Source organism: Amblyraja radiata, chromosome 7 (genome assembly GCF_010909765.2).
Source record: "Amblyraja radiata isolate CabotCenter1 chromosome 7, sAmbRad1.1.pri, whole genome shotgun sequence".
In the NCBI taxonomy this organism is placed as follows: Eukaryota; Metazoa; Chordata; class Chondrichthyes; order Rajiformes; family Rajidae; genus Amblyraja; species Amblyraja radiata.
In genome coordinates, this window is record NC_045962.1 from 35,934,898 (window position 1) to 35,942,078 (window position 7,181).

Below are 7,181 nucleotides of genomic sequence, written 5' to 3' on the forward strand. Positions count from 1 at the left end.
AGCAGTGTTGCGGGGTATTGAAGAGACCCTGGTGAGAGCCTCATCTATGGTAGGGGAGGGGAACCCCCGTTCCCTGAAGAAAGAGGACATTTCCAATGCCCTGGTGTGGAACACCTCATCCGGGAGGCAGATGCGGCGTAGACGGAGGAATTGAGAGTAGGGGATGGAGTCCTTACAGGAAGCAGGGTGGGAAGAAGTGTAGTCTAGATAGCCATGGGAGTCAGTGGGTTTATAGTGGATGTCGGTCAAAAGTCTATCACCTGCAATGGAGATAGTGAGGTCAAGAAATGGTAGGGAAGTGTCGGAAATGTTCCAGGTGTATTTGAGTGCTGGATGGAAGTTAGTGGCGAAGTTGATGAAGTTAGTGAGTTGTGTGTACGTGCTGGAGGTAGCACCAATGCAATCATCGATGTAGCGGAGGTAGAGGTCGGGAATGGGGCCTTGGCACGTCTCGAACAAGGATTGTTCGACGTACCCCACAAAGAGGCAGGCATAGCTGGGGCCCATGCGCGTGCCCATAGCTACACCTTGTGTATGGAGGAAATGGGAGGAGTCAAACAAAATGTTATTGAGGGGAAGGATCAACTCCGCTAGGCGGAGGAGAGTATCAGTGGATGAGTATTGGTTGGTTCTCCTGTCGAGGAAGAACCGGAGGGCTTTGAGACCATCCTGGTGGGGATGGAGGTGTAGAGTGACTGGACATCCATGGTGAAGATGAGGGGATGGGGGCCTAGAGAATGGAATGCGTGGAGACGACGGAGAGTGTCTGAGGTGTCTTGAACATAGGTCAGGAGGGAATTAACCAGTGGGGATAGGATGGAGTCGAGGTACTTGGAAATAATTTCGGTAGGGCACGAAGAGGCAGAGACAATGGGTCTACCAGGACAGTCAGGTTTGTGGATTTTGGGGAGAAGGTAAAATCGGGCCATGCGAGGCTGGGGAACAATGAGGTTGGAGGCTTGGGGGAGCAGGGAGCCGGAGTTGATGAAGTCAGTGGGGTCTTGGTCCAGGGGTATCCGAGAGTTGGCGTGTGGCCTCAGCTTTGTAGAGATGTAATCAGAATCTTGACTCAATTTATCTGCCTTAGTTCCACATGTCTTGATACTTCTGGCTTACAAAAAACTATCTCAATTTGACATGTCCTACTGAAGCCAGATTTGGGAGATTGTGTTCTAGATTTCCAAATGTAGACATAAGCAACTGCAGATGCTGTTTCACACAAAAGGACACAATGTGTTGGAGTAACTTAGTGGGTCAGGCAGCATCTCCGGAGAACATAGATAGGTGCTGGGTTGGGTAAGGTCTAAAGAAGGGTCCCAACCCAAACCGTCATCTAACAATGTTCTCCAGAGATGCTGCTTGACATGCAGAGTTACTCCAGCACTTTGTGTTCGAGATGTCCACTTCTCTCAGAGATTAAATTTCTTCTTGATCTCACTCTAAATGGTTTAGCTCTACATTTTCCTCTTGCCAGGAGTTAGTTTTGCTGAGTTGTGCTTGCAGCTTACTTTCATTTTAAATAATTGAATTAGATCAGCTACTACACCACAGGGATTCAAACTTAAGTCTGTGGAACCAATATAATTTCATTCTTGTCTCATTTTGCAGATTCCACGCTGTATCTCTTCCATGACCAACGCACTTGCGATTGACTGCTGATGCCTTAACTCTGTAGAGCTGATGTGGATCTGACCAGCTCAGCCCAAGCCCTGCTTCCTCTATTCAATTTTGCTTCCCAAGAGAAAATCTCCAACATTAGTCATCTTGATGACTTTTTACATGCGCTCTAGGCTTTATTGATTTTTTTGTAAATGGACAACTAAACCTCTTTACTGAGCTGCAATCTCGCAGTGTTGAGAAAGTAAACGGATTTTTCTATTCCTCCTATGGTCTAAGTAGATGATCACAAACCATGGCAAATTGTAGAACTTCTGCTCAAAGTTTTCCTCATTTACTTAGTTTTAGATAGAGATACAGCACGGAAACAGGCCCTTCGGCCCACCGAGTCCGCGCCGACCAATGATCACCCCGTACACTAGCACTATCTTACACACTAGGGACATTTTTTTTACTGAAGCCAATTAGCCTATTGGGCCTGTCCCATTTAGGTGACTTTTTAGGCGAGTGCAGGAGACTCTGCGCTCACCACATGTTCGCTAGTGGTGTCCGGTGAGTCTCCTTCATGGTCGCGAGGAGTTCCCACAATTTGTGAACTAGTCGAGGCCTCAGTATGGTCACCGCAAATTTTTCAACATGTTGAAGATTTTTCTGCGACCAAAAATTGGTCGCCATGGAGATAATCAATAATCCTGCAGACGTAGGTGCAGTTGTTGTGGGGTCGCCATGGAGTTGTAGGTAGTCATGGTAGTCGTTGGTAGTTTTAGTTAATCGCCTTTGCTGACCGGTCATTTTCATTGGCTCATTGGGGGGAAAAAACATAAGCAGGAGTTTTCAGAACCAAGGAAAACCGACCGGTAATGTTAAATGTCCGCCGAGCTTCACAGCTGTGTATCTCTGGCTTATTAAAAGTTGTCTGGCTTCTTAAAAGTTGTCTCCACTCCTTCTTCCCTCTTCATCCCCCTTCTCCCTCCTCCTCTACCCCCCTCTTTTAAAGGACTTACCATACACTATGCTCACCGTCTTAATTACAGCGCCAACCTTCGTGTTCATCGCGGTGTGTGTCTGTATCACCTTGGCTTTGCACCGTGTGAATTTCAGACAGCACTCCCCCTGCTTGCCCTGCCCCCCCCCCCCCCCCCCCCCCCCCCCCCCCCCCCAGCCACCTTTGTGATGTGTTTGTGTGTGTGTGTGTGTTCCACACTTACAGTCACCGTTCCAGTTCCCGGTTTTTCAGGTGGCTGCTGCAACTTGACAGTCGCCGGCAGTCCGCTGAAAAATCGCCTAAGTGGGACAGGCCCATAAGTCTTTGTCTTTGGAGTGTGGGAGGAAACTGGAGCACCCAGAGAAAACCCACACAGTTGCAAGGAGAACGTACAAATTCCATACAGACAGCACCAACCTTCGTGTTCATCGCGGTGTGTGTCTGTATCACCTTGGCTTTGCACCGTGTGAATTTCAGACAGTACTCCCCCGGCTATCTAGGATTGAACCCGGGTCTCTGGCGCTGTAAGGCAGCATCTCTACGGATGATCGCTGGTCACCACGGACTTGGAGGGCCGGAGAAACGGTTTCCACGCTGTATCTCTAAAGTCCAAAGTCAGGATCAAACCTGACTTTGGTGCTGCAAGGCAGCTGCCCCACCCGCTGTGCTGCCCATCTTATAGCATCTTTAATTCCAAATAATTTATAAAACCCAATCATAAGGAGACTTCTAATTCTGTGCCTTATCATTTCTACTTTTAATTTCTTATACAGAAAGTTAATAAATACCATCTAAAGGTCCACATAGTCAACATCAATAGATAATATTAGACAGTCATGACTTCATCTCTCATCAAGTCGCTTTCCCAAGGTAGGGAAATCAAGATCGAGGAGACATATGTATAAGATCAGATGGGAAAGATTTAATAGGAACCTGAGGGGCAATCTTTTCACACAGACGGTGTTGTGGATGTGGAACAAGCTGCTGGAGAATGTAGTTGAGGCAGATACTATAACAACAATTAAAAGATATTTGGACAGGTACAAGGATAAAATAAAGATTGAGAATGATTAAGGGCCAGGCACTGATATATGGGAGGTAGACAGAAATGCTGGAGGAACTCAGCGGGTGAGGCAGCATCCATGGAGCGAAGGAAATAGGCAACGTTTCGGGTTGAAACCCTTCTTCAGACGGAATATGATATACAGGACTAGCTTGGATGGGACACCTCGGTTGGCATGAATGAGTTGGGCCAAAGGGCCTGTTTCAGTGCAGTATGACTCTATGACGCAGTATAAGAACCTGAGGGGCAACTATTTCACAAATAGGGTGGTGGGTATATAGAACGAGCTGCAAGAGGAGGTAGTTGAGGCAGGTGCTATAACACCTATTTGGACAGGTACATGGATAAAAAAGGTTCATAGAGATATGGGTCAGGAATGGGTAAATGGAACTGGCTTGGATGGGGTATTTTTGTCCATATAACATACTGTACAGTGAAAGGCCCGGATAGAGAGGATGTTTCCACTGTTGGGAGATTAAGACCAGAGGGCACAGTCTCACAATAAAAGGACGTACCTTTAGAAAGGAGATAACAATTTGGTCAGAGGGTGGTGAATCTGTGGAATGCATTGCCACAGACAGCTGTGAAGGCCAATTCATTGGGTATTTTTAAAGTGGAGATTGATAGGTTTTTGATTGGTAAGGGTGTCAAAAGTTACAGGGAAAAGGCAGGAGAATGGGGTTGAGAGTGAAAGATAGAACAGCCATGACTGAATGGTGGAGTAGACTTGATGAGCCGATTGGGCTTATTCGGTTCCGAAGTCCATTGGTCTTCTGAACTATAGACAAATTGGGCTGAAGAGTCTGCTTCCATGCTGTAGGACTTGAAACCTCATATATATACTAACTCTCTTTGATCAGATTATATTATATGAATTCTAGCAACCATAGATTCTGAGCATGTTAGATGTAAGTTTATTTCAGTCAATGTTCGAGGAGAACAACTCTTCTCTCATGTGTAAGAATGAGCTGCAGATGCTGATTTAAACCGAAGATAGACACAATCTCATTTTGGTTTGAAATACCTGATACTAATTCATCAATAAATACCAACCGATTATGTAAGCTCAATAAAACTGCTCATGTACAGATAAAATACTTGCAGAACTGCAAGTTTAAAAACATAATTGATATTTCATAGCTGCCAGTAAACATTGACCTGCACATGAAACCAAATGCATGAGTCAGTTTTGTGATAATATGGGTTTTGATGTTATGGGTTTTCTCTCATTTCTCACTTGGCTCCTGAAATCTGTAAAAGATCATAAATCATCTAATAACATTGCTGAATCAGTCCAACTAAGATCTTTATGCTATTCAAAGGTTTGAGACCAATTTAAAGTGTGTTCCATCTGAGTCCTGCATGCATTGTCCAAAGAATCCTAATTTGAAAAGGATTTCGCAACTTCAAAGAAGGAGACAGCTCTGAGTCGTACACAGAAGTACTTATGGTGTGTGGCAGAGAAATACATCCTTCTACTTAACTGAACCATTCTCCACACACATCTCTGCCAGCCTAATGTATAAATCCCTGTGACTCATGTCTTAAATGTTTCTATTTATGAGAAAAATAAATATCTATGTTTGGTGGTTAAAGGAAGACTTGGTTAGAATGGAGGTTCCAGGAAGACTTAATTAGTTAACAAACTAGGCATTGATTACAGAATAAACTGATTATCCACAAGTCTAACTTAGTTGACAGTAGATTCAATATTCTGTTACAACGATATATCAGCCATTAGCTCCTCTGACATGAACTTATGAATAAATTATTTCCACTTATTACCACAGGTGTTGGAGTGCTTTATTTCATAATGATATTTTAGTTTGTTTTTGCCAGGTATATTACAATTTAATTCCATTGAGGAGAGCTTTATTAATGACTTATTAATGTTTGTACTTGTGCAGGGAGCTATGGCTGCTTCCATTCAACGGAGGCACAAATGTCGCTTTATACAATTTAATTTGGTTTTGTAAACATGTCGTTTTTTAATTCTCTGTCAGTTGTACATTTCCCAGATTAACCGATTGACCTGCTCTAGATCCTCTCCAGTTTTGTCGTTAGCTTTTTTACACATCTGGAATGAATTGCACATTTTCAATACTTTCAGCTGATTTAATTTACCACCTAAATATTGTTGTCACGTTTTGGTAAAATTTTCAGCATCTGACACAAAGTCAAAAACTTCAGCGATATGTAACTATTTGAAAGATCTGAAGATGAAAACTTAAGGAAGAACATGGCTTAACACAATTGCATATACGTGATAATATAAAAGGGTCATCTAATGTTAAGTTTTCATCTTTTAATTTTCTTTTCCTCTTGTTACAAATATGGTTTCTTCATCTTTGTGTCTTAGTTGGTAACTCAAATTTCACTGTACCTTAACTGGCACATGTGGCAATAAACTGACCTTGAAACCTTGAAACCTTGAAACCTTGAAACCTTGAAACCTTGAGTTATAATGAAAGGCAGAGACTGAATAAGTTCATAAGACGTTGGAACTGAATTAGACCATTCGGCACATCGCGTTTGCTCTGTCCTTCGATCGTGACTGATCTATTTTTCCATCTCAACCCCATACTCCTGCCTTATCCCTGTAACCATTGACACCCTTCTTATCAAGAACCTGTCAATCTCCACTTTAAAAATACCCAATGACCTGGCCTCCACAGCAGTCTGTGGCAATGAATTCCACAGATTCACCACTCTCTGGGTAAAGATATTCCTCCTCATCCGCCTGAGAATGTCTACTTCTCAGCTAATAGGGGTCTGAAGAAGGATCCTAACCCTATATGTCGCCCATACATGTTCACCAGAGATGCTGCGTTACTCCAGCATTTGGCGCACTCTTTAGTAAATCAGCATCTGAGGTTCCTTGTGTTTCAACTTATAATTCATTGGAAACATTGGAGCACATATATTCATTCTTACATGTCAGACAACTTCATAGTTTTCCTAGAACTTAGTTTAGTTTAGAGATACAGCATGGAAACAAGCCCTTTGGCCCACCGAGTCCACGCCCGACCATCGATAACAACGTTCAAACTAGTTCAACGTTATCCCACTTTCTCATTCATGCCCTGTACAATTATACACTCGGGGCAATTTACAGAGGGCCAATTAACCTATAAACCTGCATGTCTTTGGGATGTGGGAGGAAACTGGAACACCTGGAGAAAACCCTTGCGGTCATTGGGAGAACGTGCAAACTCCACACTGACACAGATTTTCACACAGAGAGTGGTGAATCTGTGGAATTCTCTGCCACAGAAGGTAGTTGAGGCCAGTTCATTGGCTATATTTAAGAGGGAGTTAGATGTGGCCCTTGTGGCTAAAGGGATCAGGGGGTATGGAGAGAAGGCAGGGATGGGATGCTGAGTTGGATGATCAGCCATGATCATATTGAATGGCGGTGCAGGCTCGAAGGGCCGAATGGCCTACTCCTGCACCTATTTTCTATGTTTCTATGTTTCTATGACAGCACCTGAGGTCAGAATTGAACCCGGGTCTCAG